Source organism: Pleuronectes platessa, chromosome 8 (genome assembly GCF_947347685.1).
Source record: "Pleuronectes platessa chromosome 8, fPlePla1.1, whole genome shotgun sequence".
NCBI classification, from domain to species: Eukaryota; Metazoa; Chordata; class Actinopteri; order Pleuronectiformes; family Pleuronectidae; genus Pleuronectes; species Pleuronectes platessa.
This window is the reverse complement of record NC_070633.1, coordinates 1,131,897-1,159,766: the sequence shown is the minus strand read 5'-3', so window position 1 is coordinate 1,159,766 and position 27,870 is coordinate 1,131,897. Positions and strand designations below refer to the sequence as shown.

General features: G+C 40.6%; 1 pseudogene; it reads right to left on the bottom strand.

The window, feature by feature from the left end:
- Positions 1 to 14: 14 nt before the first annotated feature.
- LOC128446373 (piggyBac transposable element-derived protein 3-like) overlaps positions 15 to 27,870 on the bottom strand; it is a 132,581-nt pseudogene continuing 104,725 nt past the window's right edge.

Sequence of the window (27,870 nt, the reverse complement as noted above, 5' to 3'; positions counted from 1 at the left end):
ACAGGTGCAAGTTATCAAGGCCTGACGACACTGATTGGCCAACAGACAGCTCCCAGATTGGACAGGGGGTTGGACGATGGTGGAGGAACAGCCAATGGTGTGAGACCTACAGAGAATGAGAGGGGAGACACAGGAAAACAACCACACACGTAACAAGTGTCCCATGTATTTTTTATTTTTTTTCCTAGCACAAAGAGTGAGATATTTCTAGACATCTTTCAGCACTCAGGGTGGGGCTTCAGAGTGGGTCCCCGGGCTTGGCTGGTGCTGGAGAATGTTATTTCCCCTGTATTGTATTTTTCCCTAACAAAACATTTGGGACATTTCTAGGCATTTTTGCTATAATGTGAAGTGCCTGCAAGTGTCCCATGTATTTATTTACATAACACAAAGAGTGAGACATTTCTAGGCATTGTCAGCACTCAGGGTGGGGCTTTAGAGTCGGTTCCCGGGCTCGGCTTGTGCTGGAGATTATTTTCTACCATGTATTGTATTTTTCTCTAACCAAACGTGTGGGACATATCTAGAAATGTTTGCTATAATGTCAAGTTCCTACAAGTGTCCCATGTATTTTTTTGTTTTGTTTTACCTAACACAAAGAGTGAGACATATCTAGGCATTTTCTTCATCATTCAGGGTGGGGCTTCAGAGTGGGTCCCCGGGCTTGGCTGGTGCTGGAGATTTTTTTCTCCCATGTATTATATTTTTCCCTAACAAAACATTTGGGACATTTCTAGACATTCTTGCTATAATGTAAAGTGCCGACAAGTGTCCCATGACATTTTTTTTACATAACACAAAGAGTGAGACATTTCTAGGCATTTTTCAACACTCAGGGTTGGGCTTTAGAGTGGCTCCCCAGGCTTGGCTGGTGCTGGAGAATTGTTTTTTCCCATGTATTGTATTTTTCCCTAACAAAACGAATGGGACATTTCTAGGCATTTTTGCTATAATGTAAAGTGCCTACAAGTGTCCCATGTATTTTTTTACATAACACGAAGATTGAGACATTTCTAGGCAACTTTCAGCAGTCAGGGTTGGGATTTAGAGTGGCTCCCCTGGCTTGGCTGGTGCTGTAGAATTTTTTCTCCCATGTATTGTATTTTTTCCGAACAAAACATTTGGGACATTTCTAGGAATTTTTGTTATAATTTGAAGTGTCTGCAGGTGTCCCATGTATTTTTTTACATAACAAAAAGAGTGAGACATTTCTAGGCATTTTTCAGCACTCAGGGTGGGGCTTTAGAGTGGTTCCCCGGGCATGGCTGGTGCTGGAGAATTTTTTCTACCATGTATTGTATTTTTCCCTGACAAAACATTTGGGACATTTCTAGGCATTCTTGCTATACTATAAAGTGACTACAAGTGTCCCATGTATTTTAAATTTTTTTACCTAGCACAAAGAGTGAGATATTTCTAGGCATCTTTCAGCAGTCAGGTTTAGGCTTTAGAGTGGCTCCCCAGGCTTGGCTGGTCCTGGAGATTTTTTTCTCCCATGTATTGTATTTTTCAATAACAAAACGTGTGGGACATTTCGAGGCATTTTTGCTGTACTGTAAAGTGCCTACAAGTGTCCCATGTACTTTTTTACCTAACACAAAGAGTGAGAAATATCTAGGCATTTTTCATCACTCATGGTAGTGCTTCAGAGTGGTACCCCGGGCTTGGCTGGTGCTGGAGAATTTTTTCTCCCATGTATTGTATTTTCCCTTAACAAAATGTGTGGGACATTTAGAGGAATATTTGCTACACTGTAAAGTGTCTACAAGTGTCCCATGTATTTTTATTTTTTTTACCTAACACAAACAGTGAGACATATCTAGGCATTTTTCAGCACTCAGGGTGGGGGCTTTTGAGTGGGTCCCCGGGCTCGGCTGGTGCTGGAGGTTTTTTATCTCATGTATTGTATTTTTCACTAACAAAACGTGTGGGAGATTTCTAGGCATTTTTGTTATACTGTAAAGTGCCTACAAGTGTCCCATGTATTTTTTTACATAACACAAAGAGTGAGACATTTCTAGGCATATTTCAGCACTCAGGGTTGGGCTTTAGAGTGGCTCCCCAGGCTTGGCTGGTGCTGGAGAATTGTTTTTTCCCATGTATTGTATTTTTCCCTAACAAAACGAATGGCACATTTCTAGGCATTTTTGCTATAATGTAAAGTGCCTACAAGTGTCCCATGTATTTTTTTACATAACACGAAGATTGAGACATTTCTAGGCAACTTTCAGCAGTCAGGGTTGGGCTTTAGAGTGGCTCCCCTGGCTTGGCTGGTGCTGTAGAATTTTTTCTCCCATGTATTGTATTTTTTCTGAACAAAACATTTGGGACATTTCTAGGAATTTTTGTTATAATTTGAAGTGTCTGCAAGTGTCCCATGTATTTTTTTACATAACAAAAAGAGTGAGACATTTCTAGGCATTTTTCAGCACTCAGGGTGGGGCTTTAGAGTGGTTCCCCGGGCTTGGCTGGTGCTGGAGAATTTTTTCTACCATGTATTGTATTTTTCCCTGACAAAACATTTGGGACATTTCTAGGCATTCTTGCTATACTATAAAGTGACTACAAGTGTCCCATGTATTTTTAATTTTTTTTACCTAGCACAAAGAGTGAGACATATCTAGGCATTTTTCATCACTCAGGGTGGGGCTTCAGAGTGGGTCCCCGGGCTTGGCTGGTGCTGGAGAATTTTTTCTCCCATGTATTGTATTTTCCCCTAACAAAACGTGTGGGACTTTTCTAGGCATTTTTGCTATAATGTAAACTGCCTGCAAGTGTCCCATGTATTTACATTTTTTTTACCTAACACAAAGAGTGAGACATTTCTAGGCATTTTTCAGCACTCAGGGTGGGGCTTTAGAGTGGGTCCCCGGGCTTGGCTGGTCCTGGAGAATGATTTCTCCCATGTATTGTATTTTTCCCTAACAAAACGTGTGGGACATTTCTAGGCATTTCTCTATAATGTAAAGTGCCTACAAGTGTCCCATGTATTTACATTTTTTTTACCTAACACAAAGAGTGAGACATTTCTAGGCATTTTTCAGCAGTCAGGTTTGGGCTTTAGAGTGGATCCCCAGGCTTGGCTGGTGCTGGAGATTTTTTTCTCCCATGTATTATATTTTTCCCTAACAAAACATTTGGGACATTTCTAGGCATTCTTGCTATAATGTAAAGTGCCGACAAGTGTCCCATGACATTTTTTTTACATAACACAAAGAGTGAGACATTTCTAGGCATTTTTCAACACTCAGGGTGGGGGCTTTTGAGTGGGTCCCCGGGCTCGGCTGGTGCTGGAGGTTTTTTTATCTCATGTATTGTATTTTTCACTAACAAAACGTGTGGGAGATTTCTAGGCATTTTTGTTATACTGTAAAGTGCCTACAATTGTCCCATGTATTTTTTTACATAACACAAAGAGTGAGACATTTCTAGGCATATTTCAGCACTCAGGGTTGGGCTTTAGAGTGGCTCCCCAGGCTTGGCTGGTGCTGGAGAATTTTTTCTACCATGTATTGTATTTTTCCCTAACAAAACGTGTGGGAGATTTCTGGGCATTTTTGTTATACTGTAAAGTGCCTACAAGTGTCCCATGTATTTTTTTACATAACAGAAAGAGTGAGACATTTCTAGGTCTTTTTCAGCACTCAGGGTGGGGCTTTAGAGTGGTTCCCCGGGCTTGGCTGGTGCTGGAGAATTTTTTCTACCATGTATTGTATTTTTCCCTGACAAAACATTTGGGACATTTCTAGGCATTCTTTCTATACAATAAAGTGCCTACAAGTGTCCCATGTATTTTTTATTTTTTTACCTAGTACAAAGAGTGAGATATTTCTAGACATCTTTCAGCACTCAGGGTGGGGCTTCAGAGTGGGTCCCCGGGCTTGGCTGGTGCTGGAGAATGTTATTTCCCATGTATTGTATTTTTCCCTAACAAAACATTTGGGACATTTCTAGGCATTTTTGCTATAATGTGAAGTGCTAGCAAGTGTCCCATGTATTTATTTACATAACACATAGAGTGAGACATTTCTAGGCATTGTCAGCACTCAGGGTGGGGCTTTAGAGTCGGTCCCCGGGCTCGGCTTGTGCTGGAGATTATTTTCTACCATGTATTGTATTTTTCTCTAACCAAACGTGTGGAACATATCTAGAAATGTTTGCTATAATGTCAAGTTCCTACAAGTGTCCCATGTATTATTTTTTTTTTTTTACCTAACACAAAGAGTGAGACATATCTAGGCATTTTCTTCATCATTCAGGGTGGGGCTTCAGAGTGGGTCCCCGGGCTTGGCTGGTGCTGGAGAATTTTTTCTCCCATGTATTGTATTTTCCCCTAACAAAACGTGTGGGACTTTTCTAGGCATTTTTGCTATAATGTAAACTGCCTGCAAGTGTCCCATGTATTTACATTTTTTTTACCTAACACAAAGAGTGAGACATTTCTAGGCATTTTTCAGCACTCAGGGTGGGGCTTTAGAGTGGGTCCCCGGGCTTGGCTGGTCCTGGAGAATGATTTCTCCCATGTATTGTATTTTTCCCTAACAAAACGTGTGGGACATTTCTAGGCATTTCTCTATAATGTAAAGTGCCTACAAGTGTCCCATGTATTTACATTTTTTTTACCTAACACAAAGAGTGAGACATTTCTAGGCATTTTTCAGCAGTCAGGTTTGGGCTTTAGAGTGGATCCCCAGGCTTGGCTGGTGCTGGAGATTTTTTTCTCCCATGTATTATATTTTTCCCTAACAAAACATTTGGGACATTTCTAGGCATTCTTGCTATAATGTAAAGTGCCGACAAGTGTCCCATGACATTTTTTTTACATAACACAAAGAGTGAGACATTTCTAGGCATTTTTCAACACTCAGGGTGGGGGCTTTTGAGTGGGTCCCCGGGCTCGGCTGGTGCTGGAGGTTTTTTATCTCATGTATTGTATTTTTCACTAACAAAACGTGTGGGAGATTTCTGGGCATTTTTGTTATACTGTAAAGTGCCTACAAGTGTCCCATGTATTTTTTTACATAACAGAAAGAGTGAGACATTTCTAGGTCTTTTTCAGCACTCAGGGTGGGGCTTTAGAGTGGTTCCCCGGGCTTGGCTGGTGCTGGAGAATTTTTTCTACCATGTATTGTATTTTTCCCTGACAAAACATTTGGGACATTTCTAGGCATTCTTTCTATACAATAAAGTGCCTACAAGTGTCCCATGTATTTTTTATTTTTTTACCTAGTACAAAGAGTGAGATATTTCTAGACATCTTTCAGCACTCAGGGTGGGGCTTCAGAGTGGGTCCCCGGGCTTGGCTGGTGCTGGAGAATGTTATTTCCCATGTATTGTATTTTTCCCTAACAAAACATTTGGGACATTTCTAGGCATTTTTGCTATAATGTGAAGTGCTAGCAAGTGTCCCATGTATTTATTTACATAACACATAGAGTGAGACATTTCTAGGCATTGTCAGCACTCAGGGTGGGGCTTTAGAGTCGGTCCCCGGGCTCGGCTTGTGCTGGAGATTATTTTCTACCATGTATTGTATTTTTCTCTAACCAAACGTGTGGGACATATCTAGAAATGTTTGCTATAATGTCAAGTTCCTACAAGTGTCCCATGTATTTTTTTTTTTTTTTTTACCTAACACAAAGAGTGAGACATATCTAGGCATTTTCTTCATCATTCAGGGTGGGGCTTCAGAGTGGGTCCCCGGGCTTGGCTGGTGCTGGAGAATTTTTTCTCCCATGTATTGTATTTTCCCCTAACAAAACGTGTGGGACTTTTCCAGGCATTTTTGCTATAATGTAAACTGCCTGCAAGTGTCCCATGTATTTCAATTTTTTTTACCTAACACAAAGAGTGAGACATTTCTAGGCATTTTTCAGCACTCAGGGTGGGGCTTTAGAGTGGGTCCCCGGGCTTGGCTGGTCCTGGAGAATGATTTCTCCCATGTATTGTATTTTTCCCTAACAAAACGTGTGGGACATTTCTAGGCATTTCTCTATAATGTAAAGTGCCTACAAGTGTCCCATGTATTTTTTTTTTTGTACCTAACACAAAGAGTGAGATATTTCTAGGCATCTTTCAGCAGTCAGGTTTGGGCTTTAGAGTGGATCCCCAGGCTTGGCTGGTGCTGGAGATTTTTTTCTCCCATGTATTATATTTTTCCCTAACAAAACATTTGGGACATTTCTAGGCATTCTTGCTATAATGTAAAGTGCCGACAAGTGTCCCATGACATTTTTTTTACATAACACAAAGAGTGAGACATTTCTAGGCATTTTTCAACACTCAGGGTTGGGCTTTAGAGTGGCTCCCCAGGCTTGGCTGGTGCTGGAGAATTGTTTTTTCCCATGTATTGTATTTTTCCCTAACAAAACGAATGGCACATTTCTAGGCATTTTTGCTATAATGTAAAGTGCCTACAAGTGTCCCATGTATTTTTTTACATAACACGAAGATTGAGACATTTCTAGGCAACTTTCAGCAGTCAGGGTTGGGCTTTAGAGTGGCTCCCCTGGCTTGGCTGGTGCTGTAGAATTTTTTCTCCCATGTATTGTATTTTTTCTGAACAAAACATTTGGGACATTTCTAGGAATTTTTGTTATAATTTGAAGTGTCTGCAAGTGTCCCATGTATTTTTTTACATAACAAAAAGAGTGAGACATTTCTAGGCATTTTTCAGCACTCAGGGTGGGGCTTTAGAGTGGTTCCCCGGGCTTGGCTGGTGCTGGAGAATTTTTTCTACCATGTATTGTATTTTTCCCTGACAAAACATTTGGGACATTTCTAGGCATTCTTGCTATACTATAAAGTGACTACAAGTGTCCCATGTATTTTTAATTTTTTTTACCTAGCACAAAGAGTGAGACATATCTAGGCATTTTTCATCACTCAGGGTGGGGCTTCAGAGTGGGTCCCCGGGCTTGGCTGGTGCTGGAGAATTTTTTCTCCCATGTATTGTATTTTCCCCTAACAAAACGTGTGGGACTTTTCTAGGCATTTTTGCTATAATGTAAACTGCCTGCAAGTGTCCCATGTATTTACATTTTTTTTACCTAACACAAAGAGTGAGACATTTCTAGGCATTTTTCAGCACTCAGGGTGGGGCTTTAGAGTGGGTCCCCGGGCTTGGCTGGTCCTGGAGAATGATTTCTCCCATGTATTGTATTTTTCCCTAACAAAACGTGTGGGACATTTCTAGGCATTTCTCTATAATGTAAAGTGCCTACAAGTGTCCCATGTATTTACATTTTTTTTACCTAACACAAAGAGTGAGACATTTCTAGGCATTTTTCAGCAGTCAGGTTTGGGCTTTAGAGTGGATCCCCAGGCTTGGCTGGTGCTGGAGATTTTTTTCTCCCATGTATTATATTTTTCCCTAACAAAACATTTGGGACATTTCTAGGCATTCTTGCTATAATGTAAAGTGCCGACAAGTGTCCCATGACATTTTTTTTACATAACACAAAGAGTGAGACATTTCTAGGCATTTTTCAACACTCAGGGTGGGGGCTTTTGAGTGGGTCCCCGGGCTCGGCTGGTGCTGGAGGTTTTTTATCTCATGTATTGTATTTTTCACTAACAAAACGTGTGGGAGATTTCTAGGCATTTTTGTTATACTGTAAAGTGCCTACAATTGTCCCATGTATTTTTTTACATAACACAAAGAGTGAGACATTTCTAGGCATATTTCAGCACTCAGGGTTGGGCTTTAGAGTGGCTCCCCAGGCTTGGCTGGTGCTGGAGAATTTTTTCTACCATGTATTGTATTTTTCCCTAACAAAACGTGTGGGAGATTTCTGGGCATTTTTGTTATACTGTAAAGTGCCTACAAGTGTCCCATGTATTTTTTTACATAACAGAAAGAGTGAGACATTTCTAGGTCTTTTTCAGCACTCAGGGTGGGGCTTTAGAGTGGTTCCCCGGGCTTGGCTGGTGCTGGAGAATTTTTTCTACCATGTATTGTATTTTTCCCTGACAAAACATTTGGGACATTTCTAGGCATTCTTTCTATACAATAAAGTGCCTACAAGTGTCCCATGTATTTTTTATTTTTTTACCTAGTACAAAGAGTGAGATATTTCTAGACATCTTTCAGCACTCAGGGTGGGGCTTCAGAGTGGGTCCCCGGGCTTGGCTGGTGCTGGAGAATGTTATTTCCCATGTATTGTATTTTTCCCTAACAAAACATTTGGGACATTTCTAGGCATTTTTGCTATAATGTGAAGTGCTAGCAAGTGTCCCATGTATTTATTTACATAACACATAGAGTGAGACATTTCTAGGCATTGTCAGCACTCAGGGTGGGGCTTTAGAGTCGGTCCCCGGGCTCGGCTTGTGCTGGAGATTATTTTCTACCATGTATTGTATTTTTCTCTAACCAAACGTGTGGAACATATCTAGAAATGTTTGCTATAATGTCAAGTTCCTACAAGTGTCCCATGTATTATTTTTTTTTTTTTACCTAACACAAAGAGTGAGACATATCTAGGCATTTTCTTCATCATTCAGGGTGGGGCTTCAGAGTGGGTCCCCGGGCTTGGCTGGTGCTGGAGAATTTTTTCTCCCATGTATTGTATTTTCCCCTAACAAAACGTGTGGGACTTTTCTAGGCATTTTTGCTATAATGTAAACTGCCTGCAAGTGTCCCATGTATTTACATTTTTTTTACCTAACACAAAGAGTGAGACATTTCTAGGCATTTTTCAGCACTCAGGGTGGGGCTTTAGAGTGGGTCCCCGGGCTTGGCTGGTCCTGGAGAATGATTTCTCCCATGTATTGTATTTTTCCCTAACAAAACGTGTGGGACATTTCTAGGCATTTCTCTATAATGTAAAGTGCCTACAAGTGTCCCATGTATTTACATTTTTTTTACCTAACACAAAGAGTGAGACATTTCTAGGCATTTTTCAGCAGTCAGGTTTGGGCTTTAGAGTGGATCCCCAGGCTTGGCTGGTGCTGGAGATTTTTTTCTCCCATGTATTATATTTTTCCCTAACAAAACATTTGGGACATTTCTAGGCATTCTTGCTATAATGTAAAGTGCCGACAAGTGTCCCATGACATTTTTTTTACATAACACAAAGAGTGAGACATTTCTAGGCATTTTTCAACACTCAGGGTGGGGGCTTTTGAGTGGGTCCCCGGGCTCGGCTGGTGCTGGAGGTTTTTTATCTCATGTATTGTATTTTTCACTAACAAAACGTGTGGGAGATTTCTGGGCATTTTTGTTATACTGTAAAGTGCCTACAAGTGTCCCATGTATTTTTTTACATAACAGAAAGAGTGAGACATTTCTAGGTCTTTTTCAGCACTCAGGGTGGGGCTTTAGAGTGGTTCCCCGGGCTTGGCTGGTGCTGGAGAATTTTTTCTACCATGTATTGTATTTTTCCCTGACAAAACATTTGGGACATTTCTAGGCATTCTTTCTATACAATAAAGTGCCTACAAGTGTCCCATGTATTTTTTATTTTTTTACCTAGTACAAAGAGTGAGATATTTCTAGACATCTTTCAGCACTCAGGGTGGGGCTTCAGAGTGGGTCCCCGGGCTTGGCTGGTGCTGGAGAATGTTATTTCCCATGTATTGTATTTTTCCCTAACAAAACATTTGGGACATTTTTAGGCATTTTTGCTATAATGTGAAGTGCTAGCAAGTGTCCCATGTATTTATTTACATAACACATAGAGTGAGACATTTCTAGGCATTGTCAGCACTCAGGGTGGGGCTTTAGAGTCGGTCCCCGGGCTCGGCTTGTGCTGGAGATTATTTTCTACCATGTATTGTATTTTTCTCTAACCAAACGTGTGGGACATATCTAGAAATGTTTGCTATAATGTCAAGTTCGTACAAGTGTCCCATGTATTTTTTTTTTTTTTTTTACCTAACACAAAGAGTGAGACATATCTAGGCATTTTCTTCATCATTCAGGGTGGGGCTTCAGAGTGGGTCCCCGGGCTTGGCTGGTGCTGGAGAATTTTTTCTCCCATGTATTGTATTTTCCCCTAACAAAACGTGTGGGACTTTTCTAGGCATTTTTGCTATAATGTAAACTGCCTGCAAGTGTCCCATGTATTTAAATTTTTTTTACCTAACACAAAGAGTGAGACATTTCTAGGCATTTTTCAGCACTCAGGGTGGGGCTTTAGAGTGGGTCCCCGGGCTTGGCTAGTCCTGGAGAATGATTTCTCCCATGTATTGTATTTTTCCCTAACAAAACGTGTGGGACATTTCTAGGCATTTCTCTATAATGTAAAGTGCCGACAAGTGTCCCATGTATTTTTTTTTTTGTACCTAACACAAAGAGTGAGATATTTCTAGGCATCTTTCAGCAGTCAGGTTTGGGCTTTAGAGTGGATCCCCAGGCTTGGCTGGTGCTGGAGATTTTTTTCTCCCATGTATTATATTTTTCCCTAACAAAACATTTGGGACATTTCTAGGCATTCTTGCTATAATGTAAAGTGCCGACAAGTGTCCCATGACATTTTTTTTACATAACACAAAGAGTGAGACATTTCTAGGCATTTTTCAACACTCAGGGTGGGGGCTTTTGAGTGGGTCCCCGGGCTCGGCTGGTGCTGGAGGTTTTTTATCTCATGTATTGTATTTTTCACTAACAAAACGTGTGGGAGATTTCTAGGCATTTTTGTTATACTGTAAAGTGCCTACAAGTGTCCCATGTATTTTTTTACATAACACAAAGAGTGAGACATTTCTAGGCATATTTCAGCACTCAGGGTTGGGCTTTAGAGTGGCTCCCCAGGCTTGGCTGGTGCTGGAGAATTTTTTCTACCATGTATTGTATTTTTCCCTAACAAAACGTGTGGGAGATTTCTGGGCATTTTTGTTGTACTGTAAAGTGCCTACAAGTGTCCCATGTATTTTTTTTACATAACAGAAAGAGTGAGACATTTCTAGGCATTTTTCAGCACTCAGGGTGGGGCTTTAGAGTGGTTCCCCGGGCTTGGCTGGTGCTGGAGAATTTTTTCTACCATGTATTGTATTTTTCCCTGACAAAACATTTGGGACATTTCTAGGCATTCTTGCTATACTATAAAGTGACTACAAGTGTCCCATGTATTTTTAATTTTTTTTACCTAGCACAAAGAGTGAGACATATCTAGGCATTTTTCATCACTCAGGGTGGGGCTTCAGAGTGGGTCCCCGGGCTTGGCTGGTGCTGGAGAATTTTTTCTCCCATGTATTGTATTTTTCCCTAACAAAACATTTGGGACATTTCTAGGCATTTTTGCTATAATGTAAAGTGCCTGCAAGTGTCCCATGTATTTTTTTTTTTTTTTTACCTAACACAAAGAGTGAGACATATCTAGGCATTTTCTTCATCATTCAGGGTGGGGCTTCAGAGTGGGTCCCCGGGCTTGGCTGGTGCTGGAGAATGTTATTTCCCATGTATTGTATTTTTCCCTAACAAAACATTTGGGACATTTCTAGGCATTTTTGCTATAATGTGAAGTGCCTGCAAGTGTCCCATGTATTTATTTACATAACACAATGAGTGAGACATTTCTAGGCATTGTCAGCACTCAGGGTGGGGCTTTAGATTCGGTCCCCGGGCTCGGCTTGTGCTGGAGATTATTTTCTACCATGTATTGTATTTTTCTCTAACCAAACGTGTGGGACATATCTAGAAATGTTTGCTATAATGTCAAGTTCCTACAAGTGTCCCATGTATTATTTTTTTTTTTTTTACCTAATACAAAGAGTGAGACATATCTAGGCATTTTCTTCATCATTCAGGGTGGGGCTTCAGAGTGGGTCCCCGGGCTTGGCTGGTGCTGGAGAATTTTTTCTCCCATGTATTGTATTTTCCCCTAACAAAACGTGTGGGAGTTTTCTAGGCATTTTTGCTATAATGTAAACTGCCTGCAAGTGTCCCATGTATTTACATTTTTTTTACCTAACACAAAGAGTGAGACATTTCTAGGCATTTTTCAGCACTCAGGGTGGGGCTTTAGAGTGGGTCCCCGGGCTTGGCTGGTCCTGGAGAATGATTTCTCCCATCTATTGTATTTTTCCCTAACAAAACGTGTGGGACATTTCTAGGCATTTCTCTATAATGTAAAGTGCCTACAAGTGTCCCATGTATTTTTTTTTTTGTACCTAACACAAAGAGTGAGATATTTCTAGGCATCCTTCAGCAGTCAGGTTTGGGCTTTAGAGTGGATCCCCAGGCTTGGCTGGTGCTGGAGATTTTTTTCTCCCATGTGTTATATTTTTCCCTAACAAAACATTTGGGACATTTCTAGGCATTCTTGCTATAATGTAAAGTGCCGACAAGTGTCCCATGACATTTTTTTTACATAACACAAAGAGTGAGACATTTCTAGGCATTTTTCAACACTCAGGGTTGGGCTTTAGAGTGGCTCCCCAGGCTTGGCTGGTGCTGGAGAATTGTTTTTTCCCATGTATTGTATTTTTCCCTAACAAAACGAATGGCACATTTCTAGGCATTTTTGCTGTAATGTAAAGTGCCTACAAGTGTCCCATGTATTTTTTTACATAACACGAAGATTGAGACATTTCTAGGCAACTTTCAGCAGTCAGGGTTGGGCTTTAGAGTGGCTCCCCTGGCTTGGCTGGTGCTGTAGAATTTTTTCTCCCATGTATTGTATTTTTTCTGAACAAAACATTTGGGACATTTCTAGGAATTTTTGTTATAATTTGAAGTGTCTGCATGTGTCCCATGTATTTTTTTACATAACAAAAAGAGTGAGACATTTCTAGGCATTTTTCAGCACTCAGGGTGGGGCTTTAGAGTGGTTCCCCGGGCTTGGCTGGTGCTGGAGAATTTTTTCTACCATGTATTGTATTTTTCCCTGACAAAACATTTGGGACATTTCTAGGCATTCTTGCTATACTATAAAGTGACTACAAGTGTCCCATGTATTTTTAATTTTTTTTACCTAGCACAAAGAGTGAGACATATCTAGGCATTTTTCATCACTCAGGGTGGGGCTTCAGAGTGGGTCCCCGGGCTTGGCTGGTGCTGGAGAATTTTTTCTCCCATGTATTGTATTTTTCCCTAACAAAACATTTGGGACATTTCTAGGCATTTTTGCTATAATGTAAAGTGAATGCAAGTGTCCCATGTATTTTTTTTTTTTTTTTACCTAACACAAAGAGTGAGACATATCTAGGCATTTTCTTCATCATTCAGGGTGGGGCTTCAGAGTGGGTCCCCGGGCTTGGCTGGTGCTGGAGAATGTTATTTCCCATGTATTGTATTTTTCCCTAACAAAACATTTGGGACATTTCTAGGCATTTTTGCTATAATGTGAAGTGCTAGCAAGTGTCCCATGTATTTATTTACATAACACATAGAGTGAGACATTTCTAGGCATTGTCAGCACTCAGGGTGGGGCTTTAGAGTCGGTCCCCGGGCTCGGCTTGTGCTGGAGATTATTTTCTACCATGTATTGTATTTTTCTCTAACCAAACGTGTGGGACATATCTAGAAATGTTTGCTATAATGTCAAGTTCCTACAAGTGTCCCATGTATTTTTTTTTTTTTTTTACCTAACACAAAGAGTGAGACATATCTAGGCATTTTCTTCATCATTCAGGGTGGGGCTTCAGAGTGGGTCCCCGGGCTTGGCTGGTGCTGGAGAATTTTTTCTCCCATGTATTGTATTTTCCCCTAACAAAACGTGTGGGACTTTTCTAGGCATTTTTGCTATAATGTAAACTGCCTGCAAGTGTCCCATGTATTTACATTTTTTTTACCTAACACAAAGAGTGAGACATTTCTAGGCATTTTTCAGCACTCAGGGTGGGGCTTTAGAGTGGGTCCCCGGGCTTGGCTGGTCCTGGAGAATGATTTCTCCCATGTATTGTATTTTTCCCTAACAAAACGTGTGGGACATTTCTAGGCATTTCTCTATAATGTAAAGTGCCTACAAGTGTCCCATGTATTTACATTTTTTTTACCTAACACAAAGAGTGAGACATTTCTAGGCATTTTTCAGCAGTCAGGTTTGGGCTTTAGAGTGGATCCCCAGGCTTGGCTGGTGCTGGAGATTTTTTTCTCCCATGTATTATATTTTTCCCTAACAAAACATTTGGGACATTTCTAGGCATTCTTGCTATAATGTAAAGTGCCGACAAGTGTCCCATGACATTTTTTTTACATAACACAAAGAGTGAGACATTTCTAGGCATTTTTCAACACTCAGGGTGGGGGCTTTTGAGTGGGTCCCCGGGCTCGGCTGGTGCTGGAGGTTTTTTATCTCATGTATTGTATTTTTCACTAACAAAACGTGTGGGAGATTTCTAGGCATTTTTGTTATACTGTAAAGTGCCTACAAGTGTCCCATGTATTTTTTTACATAACACAAAGAGTGAGACATTTCTAGGCATATTTCAGCACTCAGGGTTGGGCTTTAGAGTGGCTCCCCAGGCTTGGCTGGTGCTGGAGAATTTTTTCTACCATGTATTGTATTTTTCCCTAACAAAACGTGTGGGAGATTTCTGGGCATTTTTGTTATACTGTAAAGTGCCTACAAGTGTCCCATGTATTTTTTTACATAACAGAAAGAGTGAGACATTTCTAGGTATTTTTCAGCACTCAGGGTGGGGCTTTAGAGTGGTTCCCCGGGCTTGGCTGGTGCTGGAGAATTTTTTCTACCATGTATTGTATTTTTCCCTGACAAAACATTTGGGACATTTCTAGGCATTCTTTCTATACAATAAAGTGCCTACAAGTGTCCCATGTATTTTTTATTTTTTTACCTAGTACAAAGAGTGAGATATTTCTAGACATCTTTCAGCACTCAGGGTGGGGCTTCAGAGTGGGTCCCCGGGCTTGGCTGGTGCTGGAGAATGTTATTTCCCATGTATTGTATTTTTCCCTAACAAAACATTTGGGACATTTCTAGGCATTTTTGCTATAATGTGAAGTGCTAGCAAGTGTCCCATGTATTTTTTTTTTTTTTTTACCTAACACAAAGAGTGAGACATATCTAGGCATTTTCTTCATCATTCAGGGTGGGGCTTCAGAGTGGGTCCCCGGGCTTGGCTGGTGCTGGAGAATGTTATTTCCCATGTATTGTATTTTTCCCTAACAAAACATTTGGGACATTTCTAGGCATTTTTGCTATAATGTGAAGTGCCTGCAAGTGTCCCATGTATTTATTTACATAACACAATGAGTGAGACATTTCTAGGCATTGTCAGCACTCAGGGTGGGGCTTTAGATTCGGTCCCCGGGCTCGGCTTGTGCTGGAGATTATTTTCTACCATGTATTGTATTTTTCTCTAACCAAACGTGTGGGACATATCTAGAAATGTTTGCTATAATGTCAAGTTCCTACAAGTGTCCCATGTATTATTTTTTTTTTTTTTACCTAATACAAAGAGTGAGACATATCTAGGCATTTTCTTCATCATTCAGGGTGGGGTTACAGAGTGGGTCCCCGGGCTTGGCTGGTGCTGGAGAATTTTTTCTCCCATGTATTGTATTTTCCCCTAACAAAACGTGTGGGAGTTTTCTAGGCATTTTTGCTATAATGTAAACTGCCTGCAAGTGTCCCATGTATTTACATTTTTTTTACCTAACACAAAGAGTGAGACATTTCTAGGCATTTTTCAGCACTCAGGGTGGGGCTTTAGAGTGGGTCCCCGGGCTTGGCTGGTCCTGGAGAATGATTTCTCCCATGTATTGTATTTTTCCCTAACAAAACGTGTGGGACATTTCTAGGCATTTCTCTATAATGTAAAGTGCCTACAAGTGTCCCATGTATTTACATTTTTTTTACCTAACACAAAGAGTGAGACATTTCTAGGCATTTTTCAGCAGTCAGGTTTGGGCTTTAGAGTGGATCCCCAGGCTTGGCTGGTGCTGGAGATTTTTTTCTCCCATGTATTATATTTTTCCCTAACAAAACATTTGGGACATTTCTAGGCATTCTTGCTATAATGTAAAGTGCCGACAAGTGTCCCATGACATTTTTTTTACATAACACAAAGAGTGAGACATTTCTAGGCATTTTTCAACACTCAGGGTGGGGGCTTTTGAGTGGGTCCCCGGGCTCGGCTGGTGCTGGAGGTTTTTTATCTCATGTATTGTATTTTTCACTAACAAAACGTGTGGGAGATTTCTAGGCATTTTTGTTATACTGTAAAGTGCCTACAAGTGTCCCATGTATTTTTTTACATAACACAAAGAGTGAGACATTTCTAGGCATATTTCAGCACTCAGGGTTGGGCTTTAGAGTGGCTCCCCAGGCTTGGCTGGTGCTGGAGAATTTTTTCTACCATGTATTGTATTTTTCCCTAACAAAACGTGTGGGAGATTTCTGGGCATTTTTGTTATACTGTAAAGTGCCTACAAGTGTCCCATGTATTTTTTTACATAACAGAAAGAGTGAGACATTTCTAGGTATTTTTCAGCACTCAGGGTGGGGCTTTAGAGTGGTTCCCCGGGCTTGGCTGGTGCTGGAGAATTTTTTCTACCATGTATTGTATTTTTCCCTGACAAAACATTTGGGACATTTCTAGGCATTCTTTCTATACAATAAAGTGCCTACAAGTGTCCCATGTATTTTTTATTTTTTTACCTAGTACAAAGAGTGAGATATTTCTAGACATCTTTCAGCACTCAGGGTGGGGCTTCAGAGTGGGTCCCCGGGCTTGGCTGGTGCTGGAGAATGTTATTTCCCATGTATTGTATTTTTCCCTAACAAAACATTTGGGACATTTCTAGGCATTTTTGCTATAATGTGAAGTGCTAGCAAGTGTCCCATGTTTTTTTTTTTTTTTTTTACCTAACACAAAGAGTGAGACATATCTAGGCATTTTCTTCATCATTCAGGGTGGGGCTTCAGAGTGGGTCCCCGGGCTTGGCTGGTGCTGGAGAATGTTATTTCCCATGTATTGTATTTTTCCCTAACAAAACATTTGGGACATTTCTAGGCATTTTTGCTATAATGTGAAGTGCCTGCAAGTGTCCCATGTATTTATTTACATAACACAATGAGTGAGACATTTCTAGGCATTGTCAGCACTCAGGGTGGGGCTTTAGATTCGGTCCCCGGGCTCGGCTTGTGCTGGAGATTATTTTCTACCATGTATTGTATTTTTCTCTAACCAAACGTGTGGGACATATCTAGAAATGTTTGCTATAATGTCAAGTTCCTACAAGTGTCCCATGTATTATTATTTTTTTTTTTACCTAATACAAAGAGTGAGACATATCTAGGCATTTTCTTCATCATTCAGGGTGGGGCTTCAGAGTGGGTCCCCGGGCTTGGCTGGTGCTGGAGAATTTTTTCTCCCATGTATTGTATTTTCCCCTAACAAAACGTGTGGGAGTTTTCTAGGCATTTTTGCTATAATGTAAACTGCCTGCAAGTGTCCCATGTATTTACATTTTTTTTACCTAACACAAAGAGTGAGACATTTCTAGGCATTTTTCAGCACTCAGGGTGGGGCTTTAGAGTGGGTCCCCGGGCTTGGCTGGTCCTGGAGAATGATTTCTCCCATCTATTGTATTTTTCCCTAACAAAACGTGTGGGACATTTCTAGGCATTTCTCTATAATGTAAAGTGCCTACAAGTGTCCCATGTATTTTTTTTTTTGTACCTAACACAAAGAGTGAGATATTTCTAGGCATCCTTCAGCAGTCAGGTTTGGGCTTTAGAGTGGATCCCCAGGCTTGGCTGGTGCTGGAGATTTTTTTCTCCCATGTATTATATTTTTCCCTAACAAAACATTTGGGACATTTCTAGGCATTCTTGCTATAATGTAAAGTGCCGACAAGTGTCCCATGACATTTTTTTTACATAACACAAAGAGTGAGACATTTCTAGGCATTTTTCAACACTCAGGGTTGGGCTTTAGAGTGGCTCCCCAGGCTTGGCTGGTGCTGGAGAATTGTTTTTTCCCATGTATTGTATTTTTCCCTAACAAAACGAATGGCACATTTCTAGGCATTTTTGCTATAATGTAAAGTGCCTACAAGTGTCCCATGTATTTTTTTACATAACACGAAGATTGAGACATTTCTAGGCAACTTTCAGCAGTCAGGGTTGGGCTTTAGAGTGGCTCCCCTGGCTTGGCTGGTGCTGTAGAATTTTTTCTCCCATGTATTGTATTTTTTCTGAACAAAACATTTGGGACATTTCTAGGAATTTTTGTTATAATTTGAAGTGTCTGCAAGTGTCCCATGTATTTTTTTACATAACAAAAAGAGTGAGACATTTCTAGGCATTTTTCAGCACTCAGGGTGGGGCTTTAGAGTGGTTCCCCGGGCTTGGCTGGTGCTGGAGAATTTTTTCTACCATGTATTGTATTTTTCCCTGACAAAACATTTGGGACATTTCTAGGCATTCTTGCTATACTATAAAGTGACTACAAGTGTCCCATGTATTTTTAATTTTTTTTACCTAGCACAAAGAGTGAGACATATCTAGGCATTTTTCATCACTCAGGGTGGGGCTTCAGAGTGGGTCCCCGGGCTTGGCTGGTGCTGGAGAATTTTTTCTCCCATGTATTGTATTTTTCCCTAACAAAACATTTGGGACATTTCTAGGCATTTTTGCTATAATGTAAAGTGAATGCAAGTGTCCCATGTATTTTTTTTTTTTTTTTACCTAACACAAAGAGTGAGACATATCTAGGCATTTTCTTCATCATTCAGGGTGGGGCTTCAGAGTGGGTCCCCGGGCTTGGCTGGTGCTGGAGAATGTTATTTCCCATGTATTGTATTTTTCCCTAACAAAACATTTGGGACATTTCTAGGCATTTTTGCTATAATGTGAAGTGCTAGCAAGTGTCCCATGTATTTATTTACATAACACATAGAGTGAGACATTTCTAGGCATTGTCAGCACTCAGGGTGGGGCTTTAGAGTCGGTCCCCGGGCTCGGCTTGTGCTGGAGATTATTTTCTACCATGTATTGTATTTTTCTCTAACCAAACGTGTGGGACATATCTAGAAATGTTTGCTATAATGTCAAGTTCCTACAAGTGTCCCATGTATTTTTTTTTTTTTTTTACCTAACACAAAGAGTGAGACATATCTAGGCATTTTCTTCATCATTCAGGGTGGGGCTTCAGAGTGGGTCCCCGGGCTTGGCTGGTGCTGGAGAATTTTTTCTACCATGTATTGTATTTTTCCCTGACAAAACGTGTGGGACTTTTCTAGGCATTTTTGCTATAATGTAAACTGCCTGCAAGTGTCCCATGTATTTACATTTTTTTTACCTAACACAAAGAGTGAGACATATCTAGGCATTTTCTTCATCATTCAGGGTGGGGCTTCAGAGTGGGTCCCCGGGCTTGGCTGGTGCTGGAGAATTTTTTCTCCCATGTATTGTATTTTCCCCTAACAAAACGTGTGGGACTTTTCTAGGCATTTTTGCTATAATGTAAACTGCCTGCAAGTGTCCCATGTATTTACATTTTTTTTACCTAACACAAAGAGTGAGACATTTCTAGGCATTTTTCAGCACTCAGGGTGGGGCTTTAGAGTGGGTCCCCGGGCTTGGCTGGTCCTGGAGAATGATTTCTCCCATGTATTGTATTTTTCCCTAACAAAACGTGTGGGACATTTCTAGGCATTTCTCTATAATGTAAAGTGCCTACAAGTGTCCCATGTATTTACATTTTTTTTACCTAACACAAAGAGTGAGACATTTCTAGGCATTTTTCAGCAGTCAGGTTTGGGCTTTAGAGTGGATCCCCAGGCTTGGCTGGTGCTGGAGATTTTTTTCTCCCATGTATTATATTTTTCCCTAACAAAACATTTGGGACATTTCTAGGCATTCTTGCTATAATGTAAAGTGCCGACAAGTGTCCCATGACATTTTTTTTACATAACACAAAGAGTGAGACATTTCTAGGCATTTTTCAACACTCAGGGTGGGGGCTTTTGAGTGGGTCCCCGGGCTCGGCTGGTGCTGGAGGTTTTTTATCTCATGTATTGTATTTTTCACTAACAAAACGTGTGGGAGATTTCTAGGCATTTTTGTTATACTGTAAAGTGCCTACAAGTGTCCCATGTATTTTTTTACATAACACAAAGAGTGAGACATTTCTAGGCATATTTCAGCACTCAGGGTTGGGCTTTAGAGTGGCTCCCCAGGCTTGGCTGGTGCTGGAGAATTTTTTCTACCATGTATTGTATTTTTCCCTAACAAAACGTGTGGGAGATTTCTGGGCATTTTTGTTATACTGTAAAGTGCCTACAAGTGTCCCATGTATTTTTTTACATAACAGAAAGAGTGAGACATTTCTAGGTATTTTTCAGCACTCAGGGTGGGGCTTTAGAGTGGTTCCCCGGGCTTGGCTGGTGCTGGAGAATTTTTTCTACCATGTATTGTATTTTTCCCTGACAAAACATTTGGGACATTTCTAGGCATTCTTTCTATACAATAAAGTGCCTACAAGTGTCCCATGTATTTTTTATTTTTTTACCTAGTACAAAGAGTGAGATATTTCTAGACATCTTTCAGCACTCAGGGTGGGGCTTCAGAGTGGGTCCCCGGGCTTGGCTGGTGCTGGAGAATGTTATTTCCCATGTATTGTATTTTTCCCTAACAAAACATTTGGGACATTTCTAGGCATTTTTGCTATAATGTGAAGTGCTAGCAAGTGTCCCATGTATTTTTTTTTTTTTTTTACCTAACACAAAGAGTGAGACATATCTAGGCATTTTCTTCATCATTCAGGGTGGGGCTTCAGAGTGGGTCCCCGGGCTTGGCTGGTGCTGGAGAATGTTATTTCCCATGTATTGTATTTTTCCCTAACAAAACATTTGGGACATTTCTAGGCATTTTTGCTATAATGTGAAGTGCCTGCAAGTGTCCCATGTATTTATTTACATAACACAATGAGTGAGACATTTCTAGGCATTGTCAGCACTCAGGGTGGGGCTTTAGATTCGGTCCCCGGGCTCGGCTTGTGCTGGAGATTATTTTCTACCATGTATTGTATTTTTCTCTAACCAAACGTGTGGGACATATCTAGAAATGTTTGCTATAATGTCAAGTTCCTACAAGTGTCCCATGTATTATTTTTTTTTTTTTTACCTAATACAAAGAGTGAGACATATCTAGGCATTTTCTTCATCATTCAGGGTGGGGCTTCAGAGTGGGTCCCCGGGCTTGGCTGGTGCTGGAGAATTTTTTCTCCCATGTACTGTATTTTCCCCTAACAAAACGTGTGGGAGTTTTCTAGGCATTTTTGCTATAATGTAAACTGCCTGCAAGTGTCCCATGTATTTACATTTTTTTTACCTAACACAAAGAGTGAGACATTTCTAGGCATTTTTCAGCACTCAGGGTGGGGCTTTAGAGTGGGTCCCCGGGCTTGGCTGGTCCTGGAGAATGATTTCTCCCATCTATTGTATTTTTCCCTAACAAAACGTGTGGGACATTTCTAGGCATTTCTCTATAATGTAAAGTGCCTACAAGTGTCCCATGTATTTTTTTTTTTGTACCTAACACAAAGAGTGAGATATTTCTAGGCATCCTTCAGCAGTCAGGTTTGGGCTTTAGAGTGGATCCCCAGGCTTGGCTGGTGCTGGAGATTTTTTTCTCCCATGTATTATATTTTTCCCTAACAAAACATTTGGGACATTTCTAGGCATTCTTGCTATAATGTAAAGTGCCGACAAGTGTCCCATGACATTTTTTTTACATAACACAAAGAGTGAGACATTTCTAGGCATTTTTCAACACTCAGGGTTGGGCTTTAGAGTGGCTCCCCAGGCTTGGCTGGTGCTGGAGAATTGTTTTTTCCCATGTATTGTATTTTTCCCTAACAAAACGAATGGCACATTTCTAGGCATTTTTGCTATAATGTAAAGTGCCTACAAGTGTCCCATGTATTTTTTTACATAACACGAAGATTGAGACATTTCTAGGCAACTTTCAGCAGTCAGGGTTGGGCTTTAGAGTGGCTCCCCTGGCTTGGCTGGTGCTGTAGAATTTTTTCTCCCATGTATTGTATTTTTTCTGAACAAAACATTTGGGACATTTCTAGGAATTTTTGTTATAATTTGAAGTGTCTGCAAGTGTCCCATGTATTTTTTTACATAACAAAAAGAGTGAGACATTTCTAGGCATTTTTCAGCACTCAGGGTGGGGCTTTAGAGTGGTTCCCCGGGCTTGGCTGGTGCTGGAGAATTTTTTCTACCATGTATTGTATTTTTCCCTGACAAAACATTTGGGACATTTCTAGGCATTCTTGCTATACTATAAAGTGACTACAAGTGTCCCATGTATTTTTAATTTTTTTTACCTAGCACAAAGAGTGAGACATATCTAGGCATTTTTCATCACTCAGGGTGGGGCTTCAGAGTGGGTCCCCGGGCTTGGCTGGTGCTGGAGAATTTTTTCTCCCATGTATTGTATTTTTCCCTAACAAAACATTTGGGACATTTCTAGGCATTTTTGCTATAATGTAAAGTGAATGCAAGTGTCCCATGTATTTTTTTTTTTTTTTACCTAACACAAAGAGTGAGACATATCTAGGCATTTTCTTCATCATTCAGGGTGGGGCTTCAGAGTGGGTCCCCGGGCTTGGCTGGTGCTGGAGAATGTTATTTCCCATGTATTGTATTTTTCCCTAACAAAACATTTGGGACATTTCTAGGCATTTTTGCTATAATGTGAAGTGCTAGCAAGTGTCCCATGTATTTATTTACATAACACATAGAGTGAGACATTTCTAGGCATTGTCAGCACTCAGGGTGGGGCTTTAGAGTCGGTCCCCGGGCTCGGCTTGTGCTGGAGATTATTTTCTACCATGTATTGTATTTTTCTCGAACCAAACGTGTGGGACATATCTAGAAATGTTTGCTATAATGTCAAGTTCCTACAAGTGTCCCATGTATTTTTTTTTTTTTTTTACCTAACACAAAGAGTGAGACATATCTAGGCATTTTCTTCATCATTCAGGGTGGGGCTTCAGAGTGGGTCCCCGGGCTTGGCTGGTGCTGGAGAATTTTTTCTACCATGTATTGTATTTTTCCCTGACAAAACGTGTGGGACTTTTCTAGGCATTTTTGCTATAATGTAAACTGCCTGCAAGTGTCCCATGTATTTACATTTTTTTTACCTAACACAAAGAGTGAGACATATCTAGGCATTTTTCATCACTCAGGGTGGGGCTTCAGAGTGGGTCCCCGGGCTTGGCTGGTGCTGGAGAATTTTTTCTCCCATGTATTGTATTTTTCCCTAACAAAACGTGTGGGACATTTCTAGGCATTTCTCTATAATGTAAAGTGCCTACAAGTGTCCCATGTATTTACATTTTTTTTACCTAACACAAAGAGTCAGACATTTCTAGGCATTTTTCAGCAGTCAGGTTTGGGCTTTAGAGTGGATCCCCAGGCTTGGCTGGTGCTGGAGATTTTTTTCTCCCATGTATTATATTTTTCCCTAACAAAACATTTGGGACATTTCTAGGCATTTTTGCTATAATGTGAAGTGCTAGCAAGTGTCCCATGTATTTTTTTTTTTTTTTTACCTAACACAAAGAGTGAGACATATCTAGGCATTTTCTTCATCATTCAGGGTGGGGCTTCAGAGTGGGTCCCCGGGCTTGGCTGGTGCTGGAGAATGTTATTTCCCATGTATTGTATTTTTCCCTAACAAAACATTTGGGACATTTCTAGGCATTTTTGCTATAATGTGAAGTGCCTGCAAGTGTCCCATGTATTTATTTACATAACACAATGAGTGAGACATTTCTAGGCATTGTCAGCACTCAGGGTGGGGCTTTAGATTCGGTCCCCGGGCTCGGCTTGTGCTGGAGATTATTTTCTACCATGTATTGTATTTTTCTCTAACCAAACGTGTGGGACATATCTAGAAATGTTTGCTATAATGTCAAGTTCCTACAAGTGTCCCATGTATTATTTTTTTTTTTTTTACCTAATACAAAGAGTGAGACATATCTAGGCATTTTCTTCATCATTCAGGGTGGGGCTTCAGAGTGGGTCCCCGGGCTTGGCTGGTGCTGGAGAATTTTTTCTCCCATGTATTGTATTTTCCCCTAACAAAACGTGTGGGAGTTTTCTAGGCATTTTTGCTATAATGTAAACTGCCTGCAAGTGTCCCATGTATTTACATTTTTTTTACCTAACACAAAGAGTGAGACATTTCTAGGCATTTTTCAGCACTCAGGGTGGGGCTTTAGAGTGGGTCCCCGGGCTTGGCTGGTCCTGGAGAATGATTTCTCCCATCTATTGTATTTTTCCCTAACAAAACGTGTGGGACATTTCTAGGCATTTCTCTATAATGTAAAGTGCCTACAAGTGTCCCATGTATTTTTTTTTTTGTACCTAACACAAAGAGTGAGATATTTCTAGGCATCCTTCAGCAGTCAGGTTTGGGCTTTAGAGTGGATCCCCAGGCTTGGCTGGTGCTGGAGATTTTTTTCTCCCATGTATTATATTTTTCCCTAACAAAACATTTGGGACATTTCTAGGCATTCTTGCTATAATGTAAAGTGCCGACAAGTGTCCCATGACATTTTTTTTACATAACACAAAGAGTGAGACATTTCTAGGCATTTTTCAACACTCAGGGTTGGGCTTTAGAGTGGCTCCCCAGGCTTGGCTGGTGCTGGAGAATTGTTTTTTCCCATGTATTGTATTTTTCCCTAACAAAACGAATGGCACATTTCTAGGCATTTTTGCTATAATGTAAAGTGCCTACAAGTGTCCCATGTATTTTTTTACATAACACGAAGATTGAGACATTTCTAGGCAACTTTCAGCAGTCAGGGTTGGGCTTTAGAGTGGCTCCCCTGGCTTGGCTGGTGCTGTAGAATTTTTTCTCCCATGTATTGTATTTTTTCTGAACAAAACATTTGGGACATTTCTAGGAATTTTTGTTATAATTTGAAGTGTCTGCAAGTGTCCCATGTATTTTTTTACATAACAAAAAGAGTGAGACATTTCTAGGCATTTTTCAGCACTCAGGGTGGGGCTTTAGAGTGGTTCCCCGGGCTTGGCTGGTGCTGGAGAATTTTTTCTACCATGTATTGTATTTTTCCCTGACAAAACATTTGGGACATTTCTAGGCATTCTTTCTATACAATAAAGTGCCTACAAGTGTCCCATGTATTTTTTATTTTTTTACCTAGTACAAAGAGTGAGATATTTCTAGACATCTTTCAGCACTCAGGGTGGGGCTTCAGAGTGGGTCCCCGGGCTTGGCTGGTGCTGGAGAATGTTATTTCCCATGTATTGTATTTTTCCCTAACAAAACATTTGGGACATTTCTAGGCATTTTTGCTATAATGTGAAGTGCTAGCAAGTGTCCCATGTATTTTTTTTTTTTTTTTACCTAACACAAAGAGTGAGACATATCTAGGCATTTTCTTCATCATTCAGGGTGGGGCTTCAGAGTGGGTCCCCGGGCTTGGCTGGTGCTGGAGAATGTTATTTCCCATGTATTGTATTTTTCCCTAACAAAACATTTGGGACATTTCTAGGCATTTTTGCTATAATGTGAAGTGCCTGCAAGTGTCCCATGTATTTATTTACATAACACAATGAGTGAGACATTTCTAGGCATTGTCAGCACTCAGGGTGGGGCTTTAGATTCGGTCCCCGGGCTCGGCTTGTGCTGGAGATTATTTTCTACCATGTATTGTATTTTTCTCTAACCAAACGTGTGGGACATATCTAGAAATGTTTGCTATAATGTCAAGTTCCTACAAGTGTCCCATGTATTATTTTTTTTTTTTTTACCTAATACAAAGAGTGAGACATATCTAGGCATTTTCTTCATCATTCAGGGTGGGGCTTCAGAGTGGGTCCCCGGGCTTGGCTGGTGCTGGAGAATTTTTTCTCCCATGTATTGTATTTTCCCCTAACAAAACGTGTGGGAGTTTTCTAGGCATTTTTGCTATAATGTAAACTGCCTGCAAGTGTCCCATGTATTTACATTTTTTTTACCTAACACAAAGAGTGAGACATTTCTAGGCATTTTTCAGCACTCAGGGTGGGGCTTTAGAGTGGGTCCCCGGGCTTGGCTGGTCCTGGAGAATGATTTCTCCCATGTATTGTATTTTTCCCTAACAAAACGTGTGGGACATTTCTAGGCATTTCTCTATAATGTAAAGTGCCTACAAGTGTCCCATGTATTTACATTTTTTTTACCTAACACAAAGAGTGAGACATTTCTAGGCATTTTTCAGCAGTCAGGTTTGGGCTTTAGAGTGGATCCCCAGGCTTGGCTGGTGCTGGAGATTTTTTTCTCCCATGTATTATATTTTTCCCTAACAAAACATTTGGGACATTTCTAGGCATTCTTGCTATAATGTAAAGTGCCGACAAGTGTCCCATGACATTTTTTTTACATAACACAAAGAGTGAGACATTTCTAGGCATTTTTCAACACTCAGGGTGGGGGCTTTTGAGTGGGTCCCCGGGCTCGGCTGGTGCTGGAGGTTTTTTATCTCATGTATTGTATTTTTCACTAACAAAACGTGTGGGAGATTTCTAGGCATTTTTGTTATACTGTAAAGTGCCTACAAGTGTCCCATGTATTTTTTTACATAACACAAAGAGTGAGACATTTCTAGGCATATTTCAGCACTCAGGGTTGGGCTTTAGAGTGGCTCCCCAGGCTTGGCTGGTGCTGGAGAATTTTTTCTACCATGTATTGTATTTTTCCCTAACAAAACGTGTGGGAGATTTCTGGGCATTTTTGTTATACTGTAAAGTGCCTACAAGTGTCCCATGTATTTTTTTACATAACAGAAAGAGTGAGACATTTCTAGGTATTTTTCAGCACTCAGGGTGGGGCTTTAGAGTGGTTCCCCGGGCTTGGCTGGTGCTGGAGAATTTTTTCTACCATGTATTGTATTTTTCCCTGACAAAACATTTGGGACATTTCTAGGCATTCTTTCTATACAATAAAGTGCCTACAAGTGTCCCATGTATTTTTTATTTTTTTACCTAGTACAAAGAGTGAGATATTTCTAGACATCTTTCAGCACTCAGGGTGGGGCTTCAGAGTGGGTCCCCGGGCTTGGCTGGTGCTGGAGAATGTTATTTCCCATGTATTGTATTTTTCCCTAACAAAACATTTGGGACATTTCTAGGCATTTTTGCTATAATGTGAAGTGCTAGCAAGTGTCCCATGTTTTTTTTTTTTTTTTTTACCTAACACAAAGAGTGAGACATATCTAGGCATTTTCTTCATCATTCAGGGTGGGGCTTCAGAGTGGGTCCCCGGGCTTGGCTGGTGCTGGAGAATGTTATTTCCCATGTATTGTATTTTTCCCTAACAAAACATTTGGGACATTTCTAGGCATTTTTGCTATAATGTGAAGTGCCTGCAAGTGTCCCATGTATTTATTTACATAACACAATGAGTGAGACATTTCTAGGCATTGTCAGCACTCAGGGTGGGGCTTTAGATTCGGTCCCCGGGCTCGGCTTGTGCTGGAGATTATTTTCTACCATGTATTGTATTTTTCTCTAACCAAACGTGTGGGACATATCTAGAAATGTTTGCTATAATGTCAAGTTCCTACAAGTGTCCCATGTATTATTATTTTTTTTTTTACCTAATACAAAGAGTGAGACATATCTAGGCATTTTCTTCATCATTCAGGGTGGGGCTTCAGAGTGGGTCCCCGGGCTTGGCTGGTGCTGGAGAATTTTTTCTCCCATGTATTGTATTTTCCCCTAACAAAACGTGTGGGAGTTTTCTAGGCATTTTTGCTATAATGTAAACTGCCTGCAAGTGTCCCATGTATTTACATTTTTTTTACCTAACACAAAGAGTGAGACATTTCTAGGCATTTTTCAGCACTCAGGGTGGGGCTTTAGAGTGGGTCCCCGGGCTTGGCTGGTCCTGGAGAATGATTTCTCCCATCTATTGTATTTTTCCC